At 37.9% G+C, this 27,170-nt stretch overlaps 1 pseudogene; it reads left to right on the top strand.

Moving 5' to 3' along the window:
- Window positions 1-2,984: 2,984 nt before the first annotated feature.
- Window positions 2,985-26,634, top strand: LOC108634786 (annotated as a pseudogene).
- The last annotated feature ends 536 nt before the right edge of the window (window positions 26,635-27,170 follow it).

Raw genomic sequence — 27,170 nt, 5'->3', positions numbered from 1 at the left:
GAGTCAGCTTTGCCAACCAGCCATCTCATCCTCGGTTGTCCCCTTCTTCTCCTGCCCTTAATCCCTCCCAGCATCAGAGTCTTTTCCAATGAGTCAATTCTTTGCATAAGGGGGCCAAAGTACTGGAGTTTCAGCTTTGGCATCATTCCTTCCAAAGAAATCCCAGGGCTGATCTCTTTTAGAATGGACTGGTTGGATCTCCTTGCAGTCCAAAGGATTCTGAATACCACAATTCAAAAGCATCAATTCTTTGGTGCTCAGCCTTCTTCACAGTCCAACTCTCACATCCATACATGACCACTGGAAAAACCATACCCTTAAGTAGACAGACCTTAGTTGGCAAAGTAATGTCTCTGCTTTTGAATACGATTTCTAGGTTGGTCATAACTTTTCTTCCAAGGAATAAGCATCTTTTAATTTCATGGCTGCAGTCACCATCTGCAGTGATTTTGGAGGCCAAAAAAAAAAATAAAGTCTGACACTGTTTCTATTGTTTCCCCATCTATCTCACATGAAGTGTTGGGACCCGATGCCATTATCTTAGTTTTCTGAATGTTGAGTTTAAGCCGACTTTTTCACTCTCCTCTTTCACTTTCATCAAGAGGCTTTTCAAATCCTCTTCTCTTTTTGCCATAAGGGTGGACAGAGTGAAATTAACCAGAAAGAAGAATACCAATAGAGTAAACTAACGCATATATGTGGAATTTAGAAAGATGGTAATGATAACCCTGTATGCAAGACAGCAAAAGAGACACAGATGTATAGAAGCATCTTTTGGACTTTGTGAGAGAAGACGGGGGTGGGATGTTTTGGAATAATGTCATTGAAAGATGTATAATATTATTCGTCAAATGAATCACCAGACCAGGTTTGATGCATGATACAATATCCTCAGGGCCGGTGCACTGGAATAACCAGGAGGGATGGAATGAGGAGGTAGCCTGCAGGGGGCTTCTGGATGGGGAACACTTGTCCACCCATGGTGGATTCATGTTTATGTAAGGAAACCAATACAATATTGTAAAGAAATTAGACTCCTATTAAAATAAATAAACTTTTATAATAAATAAATAAAATAAAACTGCGGGGGTCCAATGAGAGGAGAACAACACCGTTTTTTAAACAATATCTCTAAGTAAATGAGAGGTGCAATTTTATGGGTTCACGGTATCCTCATAAGTATGAGCCCTACTTCTTATTACAGAAAGAAGAGTGGAAGATAAGCTAGATTAAGGGAGAACTTTTCAGCCACAGGATCTGAATGATTCAGCCAGAAAGTTGTCAAATAATGTAGGGCTTCCCAAATAGTTCATTTAAGATCTTGGGAGCTAGCAATGAGTTTGTTCACCTGAATAAAGTTGCCTAAAATTATATTTTACATATATATGTATACACACCTGTCTACGCATGAGTGTGTGTGTAAAAAATGTGCAATAATTTCTAATTGTTAGGTATAATAGAAATGGAAAAAAATTAAAACCCAAATGTAGGATGATTCAAAAGTCTACTCGTTTGTTGAATATATGTAAGTGGAAATACTTCAAAATATATTTTCTTGGTTGCATGTAAAATATGAGGACTCTTTCATATAACTCATCTCTCTCCTTTTAATAAATATTTACCAATTTTCAAATGTTTGCCCAGTTTAATGATAAAGATGCAGATATATGTATAGATATACTATATATATAATATATATTATATATATAGTAGAGAGATATGTTTTCATAACAGAAAATATTGATACCAAGCTTAAATTTCAAAATTATTTCCAACTCCATACTCCATCTCAACAAGAAAGAGCCAAAGTTGTTGTTGACTCAAACACTCCAAGAGCTCAGAAACCTGAAAAAGAAATTGAATCTGCAACTGAGATTCTCTGTCACATTTATGATTGAGCTCTAAGTCCAACACTTTATTTCCTTTCTTGTACTAAGCAGTCCCTTCTTAAGATTGAAAAGTATGAAAACCAAGAGAAAGAGAGATAGGAGATTGTAGACCTCCTTGTGTTCAAAAGTAATTATAATCAGAAAAGCTATAAAAGACAGAAACTAAGGAAAATAATCAAGGGATAGAAAATAGTAATGATTTAGCCATTAAGCAAATGCAAGGGTCTTTAGTTCCTCCTCAAAGGTCATCGATAACATTCTGAGCAATATCCTGTGAACAGTTTTAGAGATGCTAAAACCCCAACCAGATTGAAATTTAACTACATAGTTGGAACTAGACGGTCGATGATGTGGACTCCCAATATCTTCAGTAACAGGCCATTAGTAGAATGTCCCAATATTGATCACAGACCCAATGTCCCACCCTCACTCTGTCATTAAAAGCCTTCCCCTGAAAGTATCTGGGCATTTTGGTCTTTGAAGCACCAGCCACTAAGACACCTTGCTCGGTCCTAGAATAAACACTTTTTTTTTTTTTTTTTCCCACTGAAACCCACTGTTTCAGTGGAAAACAAATATATTATATATATATATATATATATATATATATATATATATATTTGTTTTTTTTTTTTTTTTTTCCCACAGAAGCCAGTAGACCAAGTTTGCTTAGGTAAGAGTATTGAAGATTAAGAAGGATGTGTGTATAGAAGGATTATAAATCACTTTTATTTCAGAAACCAAGCAGATTTATTGATGTGATTTTTCTGTGTAAAAATTCTTTAGGAAAGAGATTTTGCATGCTTCTGGTTTTGGTTACTATTTCTGTAAGCAGTGTATTTTAAGTTGATGCTTAAGTAAACACTGGTTGAACATTACCCTTCAATTGCTAGGAGACCAGTGACTTTGTGATGTCAGAGCTAACCTTCAATTGCTAGGAGACCAGTGATTTTTTGATGTCACAGCTTTTTAACTTGGAGGACCTCTATGATGGTCCTGAGAGTTTCTCTGTGTAGGCCAGCCAAGCAACATTTAAAGTTACAGTGTGTAAAATCAGACAAATGAGAAAAGTATCTGAAGAAAGATTTCTCTGAGATGGCACATATTTCTTCAGAAATTCAAGGTGGGCCTCGTAAAGATGAATCCATTGTTTCAGAAACCTCCATTAGATCTGCTTTGTATGATTATACACTTACTGGGGACTCGGTTTTGAAATCTTTTTGAGAATATGCTTTTCAGGCTTTGTCTGAGGACCTTATGATCAAAAGGACACACTACACATATTCTGTCTCTAATATAGATGAGGTGAATTATATTCTTATATTCACATTTCCACAAAAACTTTGCAATATAGTTGAAAGTGATCAGTTTCAACCTATGTGGTAGGAGGAGACAGGAACATATATAGTGATCAATGAAGAACTCTTTAAGAAAGAAGTCTTGGAAAGAAAGGTACCTTTCAGAATATTTGAAACCAAGAGCATGAAAAGTTTAATTCAACAGCTTAACCTTTATGGATTTAGTAAAAAGCGACAATCCTTTCAAAAATCTCCTTCACTACCTTTCTTTCTGGAAGAAGAAAACAACATCTCTCTTTCAAGCAAGGTATTCCAACATTTTCGCTTGTTGGCAATATGTAAGATTAAATCATGTGACCTAGAAAGTATGTTCACATATGTAGCTTAAATGGAATTTAAACTTGAGATAACAAATTGTTGAAAAAGTTTTATTTTTTGAAGTTGAGAACAGCTGGAGTTTAGAATATTGGATGTTTAACAAACTTTCCTAGAAGTTTAAACCAGATACAAGTCCTGAAGCTACTTAAGTGGTATCTACTGTACATATAAAACATATTTTTAGTTGATGGGCATATTCTTTCTAATATGTTACCTGTTGGACCAGTTTAAAAAAAAAAAAACAAAAACTACTAACGGAGGTGTTTTCTTTGATGTTTTTCAATTGGTTTCATTAAAGGTATACATTTTTATTACTTAGCTTTGTTTTTCAGTTTTACCTTGGTTTATAAAGAAACTAAATAATTTAATCCCTTGATTTTAGTTACAGACCTACTATAATCCAAATTTCAAAAGAGACCATCCCTAACTTTTAGTAAGAATGTAAAGAAGAGTTGGGATTAACAATGTGTGTCCAGTATCTTAATTAGTTCAAGATAACAAGAAGCATGTTAAAGCAAGTGTCAAAAAAAAAAAAAAAAAGATGATCATAAGTCTGAATTTCTTCCAGAAACGAGTGGGGAGAGTGCACTTTCAGCCTCCACAAGTTTAAGTGTGCCTTTCATACAAAAGCCTCATACCAGCCAGATAGTCGCTAATACAAGTGCCCTATCTCCATGTGACTTACCTACCCCATCAATAATATCAATTAGACAGACAGACCAAATTGTGGTAGTTCAACCTGCTGTTTTAAAAAAGTTGAGCATTTTTAATTGGCACTCACATAGCAGCTACACTCAAGTAAACAGCCACGTTGAGGACTTTGCTACTACAACAATATCTATTTCTCAGAACCACATTGTATTTCCATTACAGAGCAGTTATTCTGGACTGATGGTGGAACCTTCTACATTTCCAGTCAGGCATAGTGATATGTCAGCCCATGGCAGTCCATTGCCTAACCTGAAAGAGAAAGGCAACTCATGGTTCTCAGTGCTAATAATCACTTATACATCTGCCTCCTCTCTTTCAAGTAAACTCATCAATAATCATCAATATGTGAAAACCATCCTAATGAAAACTGACCTATCAATACGTGTCAGATTATGAAGCCTAAAGGAGATTGAAATTTCCATTTGGAGATGTCAACAAATAGCTACAATTCTTGTATTTGAACAATAAATTTCCATGTTCATCTTCATAGTTTCATTTTTTTTTTAAATTTTCAAACAAGGAAGAGTAAAATGAGGCTTTAGTTCAATGGTTGGCTATTTTACTGCATGGTTTTATAAACTCGTCAGTTAAAGAAAACATTCATTATGCATCCTAGCTAAATGACATCTGATATAATATTTGTAAGCAAGAAAATGAGAATGAAGGGAAAAGAGGTAATGGATGTAAAGTGATTTCTGAAATCATCCCTGATGAAATGAAGGGGTGCCTAAATTAGGATGGTATGGGTGAAGGAAGAGATGCAAATAAAGTTAGAAAAATGAAAATACACAGTATGAACTTTAGTGCATTCACGTATTATATTCTATTAGTTACTGGTAGAGTCTTAAAAGGTTAGACAGCAATTGCTTTCATTATAGAAATTCATTCTGTCCTTGAAAATATAGATATTGTAGCATGTCCAAAATCTTGATCACAATTATGCCATCACTGTGATCACAAAGATAACATGACATAATCAGTGGCTGGCCCATGGTCAGCACAAGATATGTACTTTACAAGTGGTATTCTATAGGGTCGTTTTTGCTCTGCCGTCCTTAAGGACCCTCTTTATTTCCTGACACCAAGATTCCACCATATAATTCCAAATGCATTTTTAGACGTTGCTTATCTGTCGCCACAGAGACAGAATAAATTCCTGGTGGTGACTGCAGCACATCAGCGTGGTTAAAAAGTTCTGGAACAACATGATATACGTTTTCCTTAGTAATTTCATTATCTTTCTCTATATCGTGCTTCTGAAGCTACAATCACACAAATTATTTTTGGTCATGCTAAGCCCCTTCTCACAACTTTGTCTCCACTCTATCTTGGGATTGGATGGAATTTCTTTTTGCCCTGCTATGAAGGAGAACAGAGATATCAGGTCTTCAATGTGTTTTGGGACTACCCTCTTTATGTATATTTCACCTCAGCTGAAACATAGAGCCTGCATATGACACATTTTAAGTGCTTACTGAATTAACAATAAAGAAATGTAATAACCAATCAAATGCTCTACACATTACTCAAAAACATTCCATAATCTGCTCTACTATCATAATTTACCTTTCCTATTTACTGAGAAATTTTTCCATGTCGATAAATATTTATTATATTTACATGGATGTAATCAAAAGACACTTATTCCTTGGAAGAAATGTTATGAACCTAGATAGCGTATTGAAAAGTGGAGACAGTACTTTGTCAACAAAATTCCATTTAGTCAAGGCTACGGTTTTTCCATTGGCCATGTATAACTGTGAGAGCTGGACTGTGAAGAAAGCTGAGTGCTGAAGGATTGATGCTTTTTCTCCGACACCTCTTGAGTGTGCCTTGGACTGCAAGGAGATCCAACCAGTCCATTCTGAAGGAGATCAGCCCTGGGATTTCTTTGGAGGGAATGATGCTAAAGCTGAAACTCCAGTACTTTGGCCACCTCATGCAAAGAACTGACTCATTGGAAAAGACTCTGATTCTGTGAGGGATTGGGGGCAGGACGGGAAGGGGACATCAGAGGATGATATGGCTTGATGGCATCACTGCTCACTCATGGAGTGAGTCTGAGTGGACTCCGGGGGTTGGTAATGGACAAGGAGACCTGGTGTGCTGCAATTCATAGGGTCGCAAAGAGTCGGACAGGACTGAGCAACTGAACTGAACTGAAGATTGCTCTGGAGACATGTATTGCCATGTTTTTAAGAATATTCCAAGTTTTCATGTGATAGTTCTCTTGTGTCATTTTGTTGTGTCAATCAAAGTCTTTGTCATAGTCAAATAGGAGTAGATGCTTTCCTAGAGTTCTCTTGTTTTTTTTAGAGGACCCAAAGGGTGTTAACAATTTATTCGCATTTTGTTGAAGCCTAGCTTGGGGAATTTTGATCATTTCTTTGCGACTGTGTGAGATGTGTGCAATTAACCAGTAGTTTGGATAGTCTTTGGATTGCCTTTGTTTGTGGTTATAATGAAAACTGATCTTTTCCAGTCCTCTGGCCGCACCTGAGTCTCCCAAATTTGCTAGTATATGGAGGGCAGCACTTTCAAAGCATTATCTTTTACAATTTGAAAGAGCTCAACTGAATTCTCTCACCCCCATGACCTTTGTTTGTATCTATGCTTCCTAAGTCCCACTAGACTTCGTATTCCAGGACGTCCGGCCCTAGGTGAATTATCATACCATCGTGCTTTACTGGGTCATGAAGATCTTTTGTGCATAGTTCATCTGTGTATTCTTCCCACCTCTTCTTAATAGCTTCTGCTTCTATTACGTCTGTACCATTTCTGTCCTTTATTGTGCCCATCTTTGCATGAAATTTTCCCTTGTTATCTCTGATTTTCTTGAAGAGCACTGTACAATCATAAGGGTTTTGGCTTAAAATGTGTAAAATATATTAATTCCCTATTTCATGTAGGGAAACCTTCACCCAAATTTTCATCGAAGAAATACAGAAAACTCTATATGTTACTCAGGAAATACATGAAATATAACTGTTTGGTGTTTGCTGTTTAGCTTAGATCTTAATTTCTGAATCTTGGAAAATTATCTTTCATGTGTATGAATCTGGAAATTGTTTCACATGTGAAGATTTGAGAATTCTTATTTCATATGAGAACATTTCTTCCCAGATTATCAAATTTGAAAGAGACAGAATTCCAAATCTCATATCTGAAGACTTTAATTCAAACTTTCTTGATGGGAATATATAGAATTTCAGAGCTCATGCATGAAATCTGTGGGCAAATTCTATATTTCCTGTAGGAATATTAACACAAGTTTTCCAAATGTTAAATAGATAGTATTCAGTATTTCATGAAGGAAAGACTTCACAAATATTTTCAAATTACAAACATGAAAAAATTCCATGTTTCATTTGACCATATTTCCTGTCAAAGAATCTGCATCCAGATTTTCATAATTCTAATATAAAAAATTCCACATTCATCAGAATATTTTTTATCTATACTTTTATGTATGATGCAAAGAGAATTCTGTATTTTAAGTTGGAAAAACTTTCTCCAGATTTGTATATGTAAATAATAGAGAATTTTATGTTTCACATCCTGAAATCTGCATCTAGTTTCATATGTGAAACTGAGAATTTCATTTTTTATGTAGGACACACTCATTTAAGATGTCTATACTTGAAACAGATAATACTTTCATCAAGAGGTGCCTTACTTAGTATTTTTCTTGAGTCATTTTGGTGTTGTCATTGGGATAACTAACGTTATTCGTATCTCCCACATACAATTTTTTCTAACTTGAGATTCATCAAGATTTTCATTTTTTCATAGTGTCCTCTGCACAGAATTTAATTAGGATAACAATATACAGCTTTGACTTGTTCCTTTCCCAATTTTGAATCCCTTCATTTCCCCATTGCAGTTCTAACTGCTGCACTTTTACTAGTATACACGTTTCCCAGGAGACATGTAAGGTATTCTCGTATTCTTATCTCTAAGAATTTTACAAAATTATTTTTTCTTTTTTTTTTTTTTTTGGTTTGTGTGTGATTCACAGTGTCCAAGTATTAGCAGAGACAGTTAAGCAGATATAGATAATCGCATGCAATCTCCTTGTTATTCTATGATACAAACATCAATTCATGTGTACCTCTTATGATTAAATAACTAACTACACATTCCTGTGTTTGTTGATTTTGTTACTTTATTTTTTGTCATTGTTGCTGTTCTGTTTTCTCTCTTTTTCAAGTAGTCAAGTCCCAACTGATAATTTCCTATGAAATTACCGACTTATTTTACATGAATTAAATTATGCCCATGGCAGTCTCTGACCTTTGATATTCACTGAATAGAATTACACTTCAAGATCTGAAATCAGACATCTGTACTCTAGGAAAATGTCAAGAAAGTTAAAAAAATAGCTAGATACATTCAAGTGCTGAGTTTTTGAGCCCAATTATGCTATTATATTTTATGTGGAAAGTTCTGCATTTCTTCATGCTGATGACAATTCCTCATTAAGAGGCATTTCCAAGGGGGAAAGAAAAGCAATAACAACACAATATGCTTGATGGCATGTTCAAAGTCAAAGTAGTACCAGTTACATCTATACATAAGCAAAGTCCCATCAAACAGATTAATTCATGGCAACTAATGTTTCTTCTTTTACTGTCAAGGAAAAAAGAATAATAGAGCTTGCCAGGAAAAACTGAGACGTTCCAAGAAGACAGAATCATAGGCAGATGTGAAGTGCAAATCTGTCAAGGAATGGATCACAAATAATAGTATTACATGGACAATAGTTCTCCCACAGCATCAGATGAATACTAGAAGAAGACCCTGGTCAGCAGACACACCTGGGTAGAAATGAATTAGCAAGGGAGAATGAGAATAAGAGGAAGCAATACAAAACCTATCCCTCAGGTGGGAGATGGAGAAGCAGAGAAGAGATTTCCAGAAAGAGACAAGCACCTTCAATAAAGGATAAATTACTTTGGACTGAAAGGAAACATGGTAAAACAGCTGATTAAATATAATTTGAATATAGAGAGAGTCACACAGTGTGTATCATGGTCCTATATTGCCCAAACTCCAATGCAGCTCAGCCAGTGTGCATGGAATCTGGAAGTTGAAACATGGGATTTAGAGGGATTCTGGGAATGGACTGCTGTTGACTCTGTGGAAATCGCCTGATGGAGCAGGTATGAGTAATTGTGTAGCAGGGAATGCCTTTTGAGAATTCCCAAGCTGCCAAAGAAGAGGTACTGTGTCACACTCAGGAGGTAGAGATAACCTTGGTAACCCCTCACCTTCTCAGCTGTTAACACCTCCTAAAAGGCAATAGAGAAAGACGAGCAGAAGTACCACTCATGCTCTTGCAAACACTGGAAATTGATCCCATTAAGGCCAAATCTCTTCTGCCTATGGCTGCTGATTCCTATTCATAATTGGCACCACCATGGTTCCAGAGTTCCCTGAAGCTGTACCACCTTCTCTATTCACCAAGGCAGACCCCAGTGCACCACAAGTGTCTCAGGCAGACTCCTTTGGTGACCATATGTGAGGAAGGATGAAAATTACACCTGAGACACAGGGACAGAGCCATTAAGGAAGAGGACTGGGAATCTTCCAACCAGTTGAGCATGCTGCAAATTAAAAAGACAGGATTAATGATGCAGACCCTGTATCTATGAAATACATCAAAAGATGAGAAGAAGTCAAATGAAAAAAATGCCCAGGCTCAGGAAGCTGTTAGAACTCACAGGAATTATAACCATTTTGAGTCTGAGGTGTCTGTAGAGAAATCCAGAGTCCAGTTATCTCCATCTTTGGAGAATTCCCAAAGAGATGTATTTGTCCTCTGGCTCATGTTGAGGACTAGGACACCTTCAGATGAGACACTGGGAAATATGCGTTATTCTTTTGATGCATTGAATTGTTTGTTGTTCGTGCACCATTTTTCTCAGTTGTAGGCTTTTTTGTTAATACATATTGATTTGGTCTTTGAACATTATTTCAACCATATTTTTATTTTTGTATAGCTATTTCTACTTTTACTTTGGTTTCCTATTTTCTGTGCCTTTTGTTGCCGTTTCACTTCATTTTTTAACACAGGTATGCATTTCTATATTAACTGTGGTTTTCTGTTATTCTGTGAGGGCTGTTCTGAGCTTCTTGTCAGATTTGCTTTCTTTATTCTTCAGTTGGCACTCTGCTCTGGTGGTGTTTTTTGCCTTAAGATTTGCTTGATTTGTTCTCTATGAATCTGTTGTCTTCTCTGTAGTGTTTATTGCTTGTGGTGCCTTTTATTTATTTATCTATTTGCCATTTATATATGTTACTTTTCTAATCTCCTCAATCTATTTCTATGGTATTGTCATTCACTTGGCATAAGTTGGGCCTGATCATTTTTGGGTGTCAGCACCTGAAACAGTAACAGGCAGGAAGGCCAGGCATCTCCAAATGGAGCAAATGGCCTGTAAGTTTCAGACATTTTTTTCTCTCTTAATTGGCAGGAGGAAACAAACTAGCGATATTATTTTTTCCTTTTCTATGCAAATATAAAAGGAGGTTTCTCTTAAAATATTGTGTTGCCATAATGACACCTGGTTACATCTGAAGTTATCTATTCTCAAACCTTGAAATAACCAGTGCATTTTTCTTATGGAAATGTTTGTCTTAAACTATGCTATTGTACTATGCTTGTACCCCAAACTCTGTCCTCAAGTAACTTCCGCCTAATGCCTCAGAATCTACTTGACAAACCAGTATGTTATACTCAGATATTATTTCCCTAATCTATGTAAATGAAACTATTTGTACGGTAATCTGTCCTTCTACAAGATTCAAGTTAATCACTTTATGGCCTGTGATGAACCGTCTGGTTCCAAAATTATCCCAAAATGCATCTTATGGGTGAGGAGTTCTGGTACCACTCTGAGTTTTAAAACATTCCTTTCTTTCATTAACAGACTGCTAGTGACTATGTAACATCCAGCTGAAGACTAGCAGGGGGTATTCTTTCTGCCCCCTTCTGATGCCTAGGTCAGAAGTTTTCTCTATCTCATTTGCACTTTAATAAAAGTTTATTATACAAAGCTCTAAGCTGTTCAGCCTTATTTCTGGCCCTGGACTGAATTCGTCTCCTCCAGAGACCAAGAATCATGGTGTATTTTCATTCCACTACAACTTTTCACACTGAGACCAAGATCATGGGACACCAGAGAATTCCTGTCTACCATGAATATTAACTGGTGATAGTCTCCATGAAGGCCTCTTATTTAATCTCAGATGTACTGCACCCAACTGCCTGCACAACCCAGGGCTGATGACTCACACCACACAGCAAGCAAGACAGAAAAACACGGCCAATTATTAGCAGATAGACTGCCTAATGTCAGATTAATCCCATAGACACCTACAAATGACACAAACAGGTATGGTCCCACCATTAGTGAGGCAAGACTCAGCTGCAGACTCAAGAACATTGTTGTCAGTCTCTCCAACTCCAAAGCCCATACTAGCCACTCAACCAACTTTATCAACTTGGAGTGAAGATGAGGAGCAGTTTGTGAAAAAAATAACCATTACACAGTAAGTAGGGAAATGCAAAGACGGAGAAATATGTTGTGGGCAAAGGAATGTGGTAAACGTTCAAAACATAATGAGAGAAAAAATGGGCAGGCTCCCTGAAAATGACTTGGATTTTGTGGTAGTAAAAGTGATAAAACATTCTAGAAATGGAATGGAGAAAAGATGAAAAACATTTCTGAAGGACCTAGAAAAATGAATAGTAGCAACAAACAATTAACAACACAAAAAAGGACTTTAGTCTCCTATATGCTAATGCACACTGTCATATAGCAGAAGCCAACACAACATTGGAAAGAAATTATCTTCCAATTTAGAAAATAAGTTTAAAATGATACACAAGTGTTCAATGGCACAAGAGACCAGACAAAGTTAATTGATACTTATAGGACATTTCAGTGAAATGCAGGAGAATATACTGTTTTCTAAAGTGAAAGTAAAATATCTTTAGGAAATATCACAAAGTGGATCTCAAATTAAGCCTTCGTAATTTAAATAGTGGTAATTGAATCAATATTTTTTTAAACCACAAAGATATATTTTACATACAATATTTTGCATGTAAGGACTAGAAAACCACGAATCCATGTACAATAATAAATACAACCCTACATGGCATGATATCACTCATGAAATCTGAGAGAAATGAAAGAAAAATCTTAGAAGAAAATGATACTAAAAACATGATTATCCAAAAGTTTTAGAGCATACTAAAGCAGTAAAAGATTGAGTTCAGTTCAGTTCAGTTGTTCAGTTGTATCCAGCTCTTTGTGGGCCCATGAATTGCAGCACGCCAGACCTCCCTGTCCATCAACAACTCCTGGTGTTCACTCAGACTCGTGTCCATCGAGTCAATGATGCCATCCAGTCATCTCATCCACTGTTGTCCCTTCTTCTCCTGCCCACAATCCCTCCCAGCATCAAAGACATTTCCAGTGAGTCAACTCTTTGCATGAGGTGGCCAAAGTACTGGAGCTTCAGCTTTAGCATCATTCCTTCCAAAGAAATTCCAGGGTTGGTCTCCTTCAGAATGGACTGGTTGGATCTCCTTGTAGTCCAAGGGACTCTCAAGAGTCTTCTCCAACACCACAGCTCAAAAGCATCAATTCTTCGGGGCTCAGCCTTCTTCACAGTCCAACTCTCACATCCATATGACTACTGGAAAAACCATAGCCTTGAATAGATGGACCTTAGTTGGCAAAGTAATGTCTCTACTTTTGAATATGTTATCTAGGTTGGTCATAAATTTTCTTCCAAGGAGTAAGTGTCTTTTAATTTCATGGCTGCAATCACCATCTGCAGTGATGTTGGAGCCCAAAAAACAAAGTCTGACACTGTTGTGAGTGTTTCTCCATCTATTTTCCATGGAGTGATGGGACCGGATGCCATGATATTCATTTTATGAATGTTGAGCTTTAAGCCAACTTTTCAGTCTCCTCTTTCACTTTCATCCAAAGGCTTTTTTAGTTATTCCTCAGTTTCTGCCATAAAGATTGTGTCATCTACATATCTGAGGTTTTTTATATTTCTCCTGGCAATCTTGATTCCAGCTTATGTTTCTTCCAGTCCAGCGTTTCTCATGATGTACTCTGCTTAGAAATTGAATAAGCAGGGTGACAATATACAGCCTTGACGTACTCCTTTTCCTATTTGGAAAGACTCTGTTGTTCCATGTCCAGTTCTAATTGTTGCTTTCTGGCCTACATACAGATTTCTCAAGAGGCAGGTTAGACGGTCTGGTATTTCCATCTCTTTCAGAATTTTCCACAGTTTATTGTGATCCACACAGTCAAAATTTTTGACATAGTCAAGAAAGCAGAAATAGATGTTTTCTGGAACTCTCTTGCTTTTCCCAGGATCCAGCAGATGTTGGCAATTTGATCTCTGGTTCCTCTCCCTTTTCTAAAGCCAGCTTGAACATCAGGAAGTTCATGGTTCACATATTGCTGAAGCCTAGCTTGGAGAATTTTGAGCATTACTTTGCTAGCATGTGAGATGAGTGCAATCATGCGGTAGTTTGAGTATTCTTTGCAATTGCCTTTCTTTGGGATAGAGATGAAAACTGAACTTTTCAAGCCTTGTGGCCACTGATTAGTTTTCAAAATGTGCTGTCATACTGACTGCAGCACTTTCACAGCATCATCATTCAGGATTTGAAATAGCTCAACTGGAATTCCATCACCTCCACTATCTTTGTTCCTCGTGATGCATTCTTTTTTGTTTGTTTGTTTGTTTGTTTTGAGGGGGGTGGTTAAAACAATACAAATTTATTATCTTATGGTTCTTTAAATCAAAGGTTGAACACAGGTATCCCTGGGACAAAACAAAAGTGTTGGCTTTTGTGTGTGTGTGTGTGTGTGTGTGCTTTCTGGAGGATCTAGGGTATAATTCATTTCCTTGTCCTTTCCAGCTTCTATGACTGCCCATAATTCTTGGTTTATGGTCGCCATCCTCCATCTTCAAAGCCAACAATGCTGAATCTGACATTCTTCTGTACTCATATCAGGTGATTGTTTTTATTTTTTTAATTTTTTGCATTTGATTTTTATTCTTTTTTTTATTTCAATTTTTACTTTATTTTACTTTACAACACTGTATTGGTTTTGCCATACATTGACTTGAATCCACCACGGGTGTACATGCACTCCCAAACCTGAACCCCCCCTCACCTCCCACCCCTGAACCCCCCTCTCACCTCCCACCCCATATCATCTCTCTGGATCATCCTCGTGCACCAGCCCCAAGCATCCTGTATCATGTATCAAACATAGGCTGGCAATTCATTTATTACATGATAGTATACATATTTAAGTCCCAACCTCTCCCTCAGAGTCCAAAAGTCCATTCTATACATCTCTGTCTCTTTTGCTGTCTCGCATACAGGGTCATAATAATCATCTTTCTAAATTCCATATATATGTGTTACTATACTGTATTGGTGTTTTCCTTTCTGGCTTGCTTCACTCTGTATAATCGGCTCCAGTTTCATCCATCTCATTAGAACTGATTCAAATGTATACTTTTTAATGTCTGAGTAACACTCCATTGTGTAAATGTACCACAGCTTTCTTATCCATTCATCTGCTGATGGACATCTAGGTTGCTTCCATATCCTGGCTATTATAAACTGTGCTGCAATGAACATTGGGATACATGTGTCTTTTTCAATTCTGGTTTCCTCTGTGTGTATGCCCAGCAGCGGGATTGCTGGGTCATATGGCAGTTCTATTTGCAATTTTTAAAGGAATCTTTACACTGCTCTCCATGGTGGCTGTACTAGTTTGCACTCCCACCAACAGTGTAAGAAGGTTCCCTTTTCACCACATCCTCTCCAGCATTTATTGCTTGTTTACTTTTGGATCACAGTCATTGACTGGTGTGAAATGGTACCTCATTGTGGTCTCGATTTGCATTTCTCTGATACTGAGTGATGTTGAGCATCTTTTCATGTGTTTGTTAGCCATCCATATATCTTCTTTGGAGAAATGTCTATTTAGTTTTATGGTCTATTTTTTTGATTGTATTATTTATTTTTCTGGAAATGAGCTGCATAAGTTGCTTGTATATTTTTGAGATTAGTTGTCAGTTGCTTCATTTGTTATTATTTTCTCCCATTCTGAAGGCTGTCTTTTCACCTTGCTTATAGTTTCCTTTGATGTGCAGAAGCTTTTAATTTTAATTGATACCATACCATTTGTTTATTTTTGCTTTTAATTCCAGTATTCTGGGAGGTGGAACATAGAGGATTCTAGTGTGATTTATGTCGGAGAGTGTTTTACCTATGTTCTCCTCCAGCACTTTTATAGTTTCGGGTCTTACATTTAAATATTTAATCCATTTTGAGTTAACTTTTGTGCGTGATATTAGAAAGTGATCAAGTTTCATTCTTCTACAAGTGGTTGACCAGTTTTCCCAGCACCACTTATTAAAGAGATTGTCTTTACTCCATTGTATATTCTTGCCTCCTTTGTCGAAGATAAGATGTCCATATGTGTGTGGATTTATCTCTGGGCTTTCTATTTTGTTCCATTGATTTATATTTCTGTCTTTGTGCCAGTACCATACTGTCTTAATGACTGTGGCTTTGTAGTAGAGCCAGAAGTCAGGCAGGTTGACTCCTCCAGTTCCATTCTTCTTTCTCAAGATTGTTTTTGCTATTCGAGATTTTTTTTTTATTTTTGTATTTTCATACAATTCTTGAAATTATTTGTTCTAGTTCTGTGAAAAATACCGCTGGTAACTTGATAGGGATTGCATTGAATCTGTACATTGCTTTGTGTAGTATACTCATTTTCACTATGTAGATTCTTCTGATCCATGAACATGGTATATTTCTGCGTCTATTACTGTCCTTTTGATTTCTTTCATGAGTGTTTTATAGTTTTCTATATATAGGTCTTTAGTTTCTTTAGGTTTATATTTTCACAAGTATTTTATTATTTTTGTTGCAATGGTGAATGTAATTGTTTCCTTAATTTCTTTTTCTACTCTCTCATTATTAGTGTATAGGAATGCAAGGGATTTCTGTGTGTTGATTTTATATCCTGCAACTTAACTATATTCACTGATTAGCTCTAGTAATTTTCTGGTGGAGTCTTTAGGGTTTTCTATGTAGAGGATCAGACTATCTGCAAACAGTGAAAGTTTTACTTCTTCCTTTCCAATTTGAATTCCTTTTATTTCTTTTTCTGCTCTGATTGCTGTGGCCAAAACTTCCAGAACTGTGTTTAGTAGTAGCAGTGAAAGTGGACACCCTTGTCTTGTTCCTGACTTCAGGGAAACTGCTTTCAATTTTTCACCATCGAGGATAATATTTGCTGTGGGTTTGTCATATATAGCTTTTATTATGTTAAGGTATGTTCTTTCTATTCCTGCTTTCTGGAGACTTTTTATCATAAGTGGATGTTGGATTTTGTCAATGGCCTTCTCTGCATCTATTCAGATAATCATATGGCTCTTATTTTTCAATTTGTTAATGTGGTGAATTACATTGATTGATTTGTGGATATTGAAGAACTGTTGCATCTCTGGGATAAAGCCCACTTGGTCATGGTGTATGATCTATTTAATGTGTTTTTGGAATCTGATTGCTAGAATTTTGTTGAGGACTTTTTGCATCTATGTTCATCAGTGATATTGGCCTGTAGTTTTCTTTTTTTATGGCATGTTTGTCAGGTTTTGGTGTTAGGGTAACAGTGGCCACATAAAATGAGTTTGGAGGTTTACCTTCCTCTTAAATTTTCTGGAAAAGTTTGAGTTGAATAGGTATTAGCTGTTCTTGAAAATTTTGGTAGAATTCAGCTGTGAAGCCGTCTGGATCTGGGATTTTTATTTACTGGAAGATTTCTGATTATAGTTTCAATTTCTGTGCATGTGATGGGTCTGTTCAGATTTGCTATTTCTTCCTGGTTCACTTTTGGAAAGTCGTACTTTTCTAAGAATTTGTCCATTTCTTCCACGTTGTCCATTTTATTAGCTGATAGTAGTGCTTTATGATTCTTTGTATTTCTGTGTTGTCTGTTGTGATCTCTCCATTTTCATTTCTAATTTCATTGATTTGGTTTTTCTCTCTTTGTTTCTTGATTTCTGGCTAATGGTTTGTCACTTTTATTTATCCTTTCAAAGAATGAGGTTTTGGCTTTGTTGATTTTTGCTATGGTCTCTCTCTCTCTCTCTCTTATTATTTTTTTTTTTTCTTTTGCATTCATTTCTGACCTCCCTAATTGTAAATGATTTCTTTTCTTCTACTAACGCTGGAGTTATCCATTTCTTCCTTTTCTGGTTGCATTAGGTGTAGAGCTAGGTTATTTATTTTATTATTTTCTTGTTTCTTGAGGTATGCCTGTATTGCTATGAACTGTCCTCTTTATCACTTCTATTATAGTGTCCCACAGGTTTGGGGTTGTTGTGTTTTCATTTTCATTTGTTTCCATGTATATTTTGATTTATTTTTTGATTTCTTCTGTGATTTGTTGGTTATTAACAAGCGTGTTGTTCAGCCTCCAAAATTTGGAATTTCTAAAGTTTTTCTCCTGTAATTGAGATCTAATCTTAAAGCATTATGGTCAGAAAAGGTGCTTGGAATTATTTTGATATTTTTAAAAATTTATCAAGGTTAGATTTATGGCCCAGGATGTGATCTATCCTGGAAAAGGTTCCGTGCACACTTGAGAGAAAGGTGAAATTCATTGTTTTGGGGTGAAATGTCCTATAGATATCAATTAGGTCTAGTTGGCCTATTGTATCATTTAAAGTTTGTGTTTCTTTGTTAATTTTCTGTTTAGTTGATCTGTCCATAGGTGTGAGTACAGTATTAAAGTCTCACAATATTATTGTGTTACTGTTAATTTCCCCTTTCATACGTCTTACCATTTGTCTTACACAGTGTGCTCCTATGTTGGGTGCATATATATATTTATAATTATTATATCTTCTTCTTGGATTGATCCTTTGATCATTATGTAGTGGTCTTCTTTGTCTCTTTTCACAGCCTTTGTTTTAAAGTCTATTTTATCGGATATGAGTATTGCTACTCTTGCTTTCTTTTGGTCTCTATTTGCATGAAATATCTTTTTCCAGCCCTTCACTTTCAGTGTGTATGTGTCCGTTATTTTGAGGTGGGTCTCTTGTAGGCAGCATATATAGGGATCTTATTTTTGTGTCCATTCAGCCAGTCTTTGCCTTTTGGTTGAGGCATTCAACCCATTTACATTAAAGGTAATTATTGATAAGTACGATCCCATTGCCATTTACTTTACTGTTTGGGGTTAGGGTTTATACATCCTTTTTGTGTTTTCTGTCTGGAGAATATCCTTTAGTATTTGTTGGAGAGCTGGTTTGGTCGTGCTGAATTCTCTCAGCTTTTGCTTGTCTGGAAAGCTTTTGATTTCTCCTTCATATTTGAGTGAGATCCTTGCTGGGTACAGTAATCTGGACTGTAGGTTATTTTCTTTCATCACTTTAAGTATATCTTGCTATTCCCTCCTGGCCTGAAGAGTTTATATTGAAAGATCAGCTGTTATCCTTATGGGAATCCCCTTGTGTGTTATTTGTTGTTTTTCCCTTGCTGCTTTTAATATTTGTTCTTTGTGTTTGATCTTTGTTAATTTTATTAATATATGTCTTGGGGTGTTTCACCTTGGGTTTATCCTATTTGGAACTCTCTGTGTTTCTTGGACTTGGGTGATTATTTTTGTCCCCATTTTAGGGAAGTTTTCAACTATTATCTCCTCAAGAATTTTCTCGTGGTCTTTCTTTTGTCTTCTTCTTCTGGAACTCCCATAACTCAAATGTTAAAGCATTTTGTACTGTCCTAGAGGTCTCTGAAATTGTCCTCATTTCTTTTAATTCATTTTTCTTTTTTCCTCCCTGATTCATTTATTTATACCATTCTATCTTCTATTTCACTAATCCTATCTTCTGTCTCCGTTATTCTACCATTTGTTGCCTCCAGACTGTTTCTGATCTCATTTATAGCATTATTCATTATATACTGACTCTTTTTTATTTCTTCCAGGTCTTTGTTAAACCTTTCTTCTCAATCCTTGTCTCCAGGCTATTTATCTGTCATTTCATTTTGATTTCAAGATTTTGAATCATTTTCACTATCAATATTCAGAATTCTTTCTCAGGTAGATTCCCTATCTCTCCCTCTTTTGTTTGGTTTGGTGGGCATTTCTCCTGTTCCTTTACCTGCTGGGTATTCCTCTCTCTCTTCATCTTTGTTATATTGCTGCGTTTGGTGTGGCTTTTCTATATTCTGGGAATTTGTGGATTTCTCTTTATTATGGAGCTTCTGCACATGGGCAGGGTTGTATCACTGGCTTGTCAAGGTTTCTTGGTTATGGAGGCTTGTGTTAGAGTTCTGGTGGCTGGAGCTGGATTTCTTCTGTCTGGAATGCAATGACATGTCCAGTAATGGGTTATGAGACATCGGTGGTTTTGGAGTACCTTTCAGCTGCCTGTATATTGAAGCTCAGGGTTGTGTTCCTGTGTTGCTGGAGAATTTGCATGGTGTGTCTGACTCTGGAACTTGTTGGCCCTTGGGTGGTGCTTGGTTTCAGTGTAGGTATGGAGGCATTTGATGAGCTCCTATCGATTAATGTTCCCTGGATTCAGGAGTTCTCTGATGCTCTCAGGCTTTAGACTTAAGCCTCCTGCTTCTGGTTTTCAGTTTTATTTTTACAGTAGCCTCAAGACTTCTCCATCTATACATCACTGATGATAAAACATCTAGGTTAAAGATGTCCTAAATTGACAGACACCCAAAGAGGTACACTGAGTTACATGCAGAAGAGAAGAGGGAGGGGTAGTTAGAGGTGACTGGAATGAGATAAGGTGGGGTCAAAAGAGGGGAGAGCAAGCTAGTCAGTAGTCACTTCCTTATGTGCACTCCTCAGTCTGGATGCTCAGAGGTGTTCACAGAGTTATACAGGGAAGAGGAGAGGGAGGAGGTAGACAGAGGTGGCCAGAAGGATAAAAGAGGGAAATGAAAAGGAGAGAGATAGATCCAGCCAGTAACCAGTTCCCTGTTTTCTCCACCGTCTGGAACACACAGAGATTCACAGAGTTGGGTAGAGAAGAGAAGGGGGAGGGAGGAGACAGAGGCCACCTGATGGAGAAAAAGGAGAGTCCAAAGGAGAAGAGAATGGTCAAGCCAGTAATCCTGCTCTCAGGTAAAATTGGGTACTGAAGATTGGGTTTTTAAAAGTACAAAATTGACAACGGATACCAAAAAGCAAAGACTAAAATTCGAGAGTAAAGTTTGGATTTTCAAAACTACAATATTAAAGAAAAGAAGAAGGAGAAAGAAAGAAAGAAAAAGCAGCAAGAATTATTAAAAAACAAGAACAACCACAAAAGGAGTATATATGCGTTTACTTTAAATATGGTCTTTTAATTTTTTTTTTGCAAATTAATAGTAGGTTATAAAAATAAAAATTAAAGGAGAAACAGAGGACTTCACATGTACACCCATGGTGGATTCATGTCAATGTATGGCAAAATCAAAACAGTATTGTAAAGTAAAATAAAGTAAAAATAAAAATTTAAAATAATTAAAAAAGTTTAAAAAAAAAGAGGAAAAAGAGAAGAAAAAACAATCACAGTAATATTAACAACAACAAAAAAAGAATGATAGTAAAAATAGTAAAGATATATCTCGCCCTTTCTCTGGTGTTGTGGACAGTGTGAGGTCACTTCCAATGCGGTTCCCTCTGTTAAAATTCTTCTGTTTGCTGATCTCTTCCGTGTCTGTTTTCTGCCCTGTCATGGCTGGTTGGGGGTGGGTGCGGGGGCGTTGGTGGACACTTTTTTTTTTTTTTTTCTAGGCTCACTTGTTCAGTCGTACTGTGTGGAGGGAGGGATGCTGCAAACAAGTAACACTGGTGTATGCTTGCAGTGTCTCAGCCCCACGGGGCCTGCCCCTGCTCATGGTGCACACACCACTCAGGCTCTATGTTGCTCCACCAGGAACTGTCTAGGCCGGCCCTAGACTGCATGCACCGCCCTGGTCTAAACCGTTCAGGCTCAGTGCTCAGGTAGCCCTCAGAGGTGCAGACTCGGTTGGGCCTGCATTTTCTGCCCTTCCCAGGTCCGAGTAGCTCAAGTGTTTGGCTAGTACAGTTGCTGTGACTTGTCGCCTGTCCCATCTCTGCTGCTCAGTTTTCTGGGTGTATCACTGGTGTCCCTTCTCTGGTGGCTGATGACTGTTCAGAACCCCCAGAGGTTTTAGTTAGTAAAGAAGCCTGGTTGCATTTTGTTGGGTAATGTCTCTCTTGGGCTGCAATTACTCCCTTCCTGCCCTTATGGCTCTGGCTGACTTTCAGTGGAGAGGGATGGTCTGCAGCTGGCTATTTCTGTTGAATTCTTTGTTCTGTGTGTGGTCCTGGCAGTGTCTTATGTTCAAGTTTTCATGTGGTAGCTATCCCACAGTCTGGTTTGCTAGCCCAAGTTAGTTCGCTCTGGTTACGTGTGGGGTGTTCCGGCCCAAATCTTACAAAGCACTGCACCCCGCACCTCCCGCGCCTCCCTGCGCAGCACCGCATTGCTAGTCGCAGATGCAGGACTCTGTAATGCTTCTCCCCTGAGGGAGTTACTGTTGGGCTTATAATCTGTTGGGTTTAACTATTTACTTATTTTTCCTTCCTGTTATGTTGCCCTCCGTGCTTCCAAGTCTTGCCACAGACACGGCAGTGAGAGTTTTTCCTGGTGTTTGGAAACCTCTCTTCTTAAGATTGCCTTCCTGGGATGGAGATCCCTCCCTACCTCCATTGTGTCCTTTTTCATCTTTTATATTTTTTCCTATCTGTTTCTGAAGACAATGTTTGCTTTTCTGGGTGCTTAAGTCCTCTACCAGCATTCAGAAGTTGTTTTTGTGGAATTTACTCAGGGTTGAAATGTTCTTTTGATGAATTTGTGAGGGAGAAAGTGGTCTCCCTGTCCTATTCTTCTGCCATCTTAGGACTGCCCCCCTAGTGATGCTTTCTAAGGCCCACTTGACTTCACCCTTCCTTAACCTCAGGTTTCAGTAGATACTGCTTCTTGTGTGAAAATAAGTGCAGGTGTTTGAGCTTGACAGCTACAACAATAATAGCATTTTGTGCTCGACCCAGAGATTTTCCATCAGCCCATACTCTAGCATTTACATTTTGTTCAACTAAAGGGAGAGAAAGGGAAGGCTCCATATTCATGGAAACAGAGGCATGGGCCTTACTCAGTATATCCTTCCCCAAAAGGGGTGACGGAGATTCTGACATGATCAGAAACTCATGGAAAAATTGAACATATCCCCAATTACAAGGTAAAGAATAACTAAAATAATACATTTTGGCTTATCCAGACAGTCCGATTCTGTAAGTGGATCGGGAAGAAAGTGGGCCAAGGGCTTCAGTAACCACATAGTAAATTGCCTCTGTATCTAAAAAGAAATCGATGGAATGCCCCCAAACACACATACACAAATTTTAATATCCAGGGGTCCTCTGGTGAAACTGGATGGTAGCTTCTGTGGGGAACCCCTGGCATCTTCAATGTTGATTGTCTTGAGAGTTTGACCCCAGAAACCTACAACGCTGGGGGCAGTCTCTCTTCCAGTGTGGTCCTTTGCAGACTGGATGTGGAGCCAAGGCATCTTAGATGCCTGAGGGCAACCCCGTTTGAGATGTCCCTCCTTTCCACAGAAATATCAAGCCCATCCCTTTTCACCTGGGTTCCTCTGGGCCTTTTTCTCAAGCTGTTTACAAATGTTTTTCATAGCCATTGCAAAAGTTTCTGGCTTTTCCTTTTTATGCCTTTCTTTATTTTCCTCATATTCCCTGCCATAAAAGACTGTCTAAGCCAGTTGTAGCAGAATACCTAAAGACTGATTTGGTCCATATGCCTGTTTCAATAGCTTAAGGTGAATATTGGGAGCTGACTGAGATAGAAATCTATCCTTTAAGATCACTTTTCCTTGTTCCTTATATAACTGGTTTAATTGTAAAACAGTATTATACTTAGGAGACCTTCCAACTGGCCACTGTTTACCATCCTCCAATGGATACTGTGGCAACACAGTATCACATAGAAAGACTAGGTTTATGTTTTTTAACCCTGGGGATAAAATCTATCCCAGTTTGTCAGGATACAGTTGAAAGGAGTGAGTCTGTAATTGTTAGCATCCATCTGTAAGAGAGAGAAAAAGCGACCAGGGCCATCTTGCTGCAAGAGGCATCATTCCCTGCTTCAGATGGGGCTGTAGACAGATTTTAGACCAAAGCTTTTCTTTCCTGCTCAGATTTAATCGGTCCTTACTGATGCAGGCACTGCAAACGTCCCTCCCGGTTTTATCACCGAGACTGGGTGGGAATATACCAGGTGTAGACCTGATGGCTTCTCTACCTGACATCCAGCTCTTCATTATTAACACCTTGCTTGCCTCTGATGCCACCCGGGGTGGAATCAGAGAAGCCTTCCGGAATTCAGCCCAAGCTAAGATCGCTGGGGGAAACATTTTCTCACCTGAGTGCCTGAGCACAACCCTGAGTATGTTCCTGACCATGGTAAGACTGATATGAACATAAAGCTGAGATGTACTTTTAAAGCATCATCACACCAGTAAAAGAGTCACCTCTGGTCCACTAAGAGCCAACATTACCAAAGGGAGGGGGGGATTGCAGTTGCAATCTGAATAAACTGTCACCTCAGAGATGCTCTTGGAGCTAGACCTCCATCTAGCTTTTGAACTTTCAATTCCTAGCGAGGCTAGCCACTTTCCTCACTACTGATCCAAGTTTCGGGCCTAGGCCACAGTACACAGTAACAGTGTATATCACAAGTCCTTGAAAGTCAATGATCCAATAGATTAGGTTAGTAATTCTTATTCCTAAGGAGTTATGAAATGGTCAAAGAGACCAAAACATTTAACTGAAAAAGAAGAGTTGTGTCCACACACTGCCCATTTCTGGTCGGTTCCTGAAGGAGACATTGGGTGCCTTTTGGCATTGGCAGGTCAGAATAAAATCCCGACAAGTTTCTGCTTTAAGCTGTTTGAGATCACTGTGGAACCACAGAGCAGGGCTCCTCACTTGCTTCTCACAGGGCGTTTCATTCATTCGCACAAGCACACAACAGAATGAGTAAAGTACAGCAGAAAAAGTATTCACTAGAAGAACAAAGAACTAGAGCTCCAAACATCCTTACCTTGCCCTGAAGGAACCTGGAAGATCCCCTAAGATGAAAGGTTGTTGCTGAATGAAAAGACGCTGGGATTCTTGGCTTCTTGAGGAAAATAATTTAATCTGGGGTCAGAGACAAGGATTGATCTCTAGGAGATTTTTGTAATAACGTTTTACTAAAGTATAAAGGAGATAGATAAAACTTCTGACATAGGCATCAGAAGGAGGCAAAAAGAGTACTCCCCTGCTAGTCTTCAGCCGGTAGTTATATAGTCACTAGCACTCTGTTAATGAAAGAAAGGAATGTCGTAAAACTCAGAACTGCACCAGGCCCCTCACCCAAAACATGCATTTTGGGATAATCTTGGCACCAGACGATTCATCCCGGGCCATAAAACGATTAACTTGAATCTTGTAGAAGGACAGATTACCATACAGAAAGTTGCATTTACATGGCTTAGAGAAACAATATCTGAGTATAACATACTGTTTTTTCAAGTAGGTTCTAGCCATTAGGTGGGGCCGACTTTAGGACAGAATTTGGGGTAAATGCATAATACATTAGCATAGTTTAAAACAAACATTTCCAAAAGAAAAAAATACGTTGGTTATCTCAAGGTTTAAGAATAGTTAACTTCAGGTGAAACCAGGTGTTATTATGCAACACAATATTTGAAGAGAAACCTCCTTTAAGTTTGTATAGAGAAGGAAAGAAATATATCTAGTTTGTTTCCTCCTGCTGCTTAAGAGAGATAAAAATATCTCACACTTGCAGGCTATTTCCTCTGTTTCCCTAGCCTTTCAGTTTGTTATCCTCTCAAGTGCTGACACCTGAGAAGATCAGGCCCAAACTTATGCTCAGAGAACCATGATACCATAAAAAGAGGTTGAGGAGATTAAAAAAGTAACATAGATAAACGGAAAAAAAAAATCAAAGTTATTGGAAGCAATAAACATTACAGAGAAGGCAAGAGATTCATAAACAAAATCAATCAAGTAAATATCAAGGCAAAAAACAACACTAAAGCAGAGTGTCAAGTGAACGATAAAGAAAGCAAATCTGACAAGAATATCAGATAGAGCTCCCACAGAATAACAGAAAATCACAGTTAATGTAAAAATGCATATATGTTTTAAAAAATAAAGAGATGCAACAGCAACAAAAGACACAGAGAATTGGAAACCAAAGTGAAATTAGAAATAGTTATACAAAAAGTAAAAATATGGTTGAAATAATCTTAAAAGAGCAAATGAATGTGTAGTAACACAGAAACCTACAACTGAGAATAAAACCCCACCAACAACACAACAATTCAACACATCAAGAGAATAATACATATTTCCTAGTTCCTCATCTGTCAGTGTCCTAGTCCCCAACAGGGGCCAGAGGACAACTACAACTCTTTGGGAAGTTCACCAAAGATGGAGAAAACTGGACTCTGTATCTCTCTAAGAACAGCATAGACTCAAAACTGCTATAATTCCTGTGCATTCTTATAACTTTCTGAGCGTGGGTATCATCTTTCATTTGGTGTTTTTTCATCTTTGATGCATTCCATAGACACAGGGTTTCTGTCATAAACCATGTGTATTTAATCTGTAGCATGCAGGACTGGTTGGAAGATTTCCAATCCTCTTCCTTAATGATGCTGTATCAGGTGAAATTTTCATCCATCCTCACATGTGGTCACCAAAGGAGTCTGCCATGAGACACGTGGAACACTGGTGTATGCTTTGGTGAGCACAGGTGGTGGTACAGCTACTTGGAATGCTGGAACCCTGGTGGTGCCAATTATGCATAGGAGCCAGCAGCCATGGGCAGAAGAGATTTGGCCTTAACGGAATCCTTTTCTAGCCTGTGTTTACAGGAGCCTGTGTGGTATTTCTAGCTGGTCTTTCTCTATTCCCTTGTAATAGGTGTCAAACGTTGAGAAGAAGAGTGGCTACAAAGGTATCTCTACCTCTGTGTGTGACAATGCAATAAAATCCTCCCTCTTTTACAGGTTGGGAATTCTCAAAAGGCATTCCCTGCTACACAACTACTTATACGTGCTCCATCAGGCCATCTCCACAGAGTCAGCAGCAGTCCTCTCCCAGGAAGGCTCTCTAAATTCTGCCTTCCTGCTTCTGGGCCCCATGTACACTGGTTGAGCTGAATTGCAGTTTGGTCCATATAGAGCCATGACATACATTGTCTGTGTAACTCTCATTCTATACAAATTACATTTCATCAGCTGTTTTACCTTGCTTTCTTTCAGTCCAAAGTAATTTACCCTTTACTGAAAAGGCTTGCCTCATCCTGGAAATTTATTCCCTGCTTCTCCATCTCCCAACCCAAGGCACAGGTTTTGTCTTGCTTTCTCTTATCCTCCTTCTCCCATCTTAATTCCTTCTCACCCACGTATGTCTGAAACCCACACAGTACGCTCTGGTACCAGGGTATTTTTCTGGTATTTTTCTGATACTCTTGGAAAACTATTGGCCGTGTAGAAGTATTATTTGTGATCCGTACATTGAGAGAGGTGCATTTCATATCCTTCTATATTTCTGCCTTCTCTGAAATTCTCAACTTTTCCTGGAAAGCTCTATTATACTTTTTCTCCTTGACAGCAAATCATGAAACATTAGCGGATATGAATTAATCTGTTGGATGGGACGTAATTTATTTACACATGTAACTTGTACTA

Source organism: Capra hircus, unplaced genomic scaffold, assembly GCF_001704415.2.
Source record: "Capra hircus breed San Clemente unplaced genomic scaffold, ASM170441v1, whole genome shotgun sequence".
NCBI classification, from domain to species: Eukaryota; Metazoa; Chordata; class Mammalia; order Artiodactyla; family Bovidae; genus Capra; species Capra hircus.
This window is presented reverse-complemented; position numbering and strand designations above follow the sequence as displayed.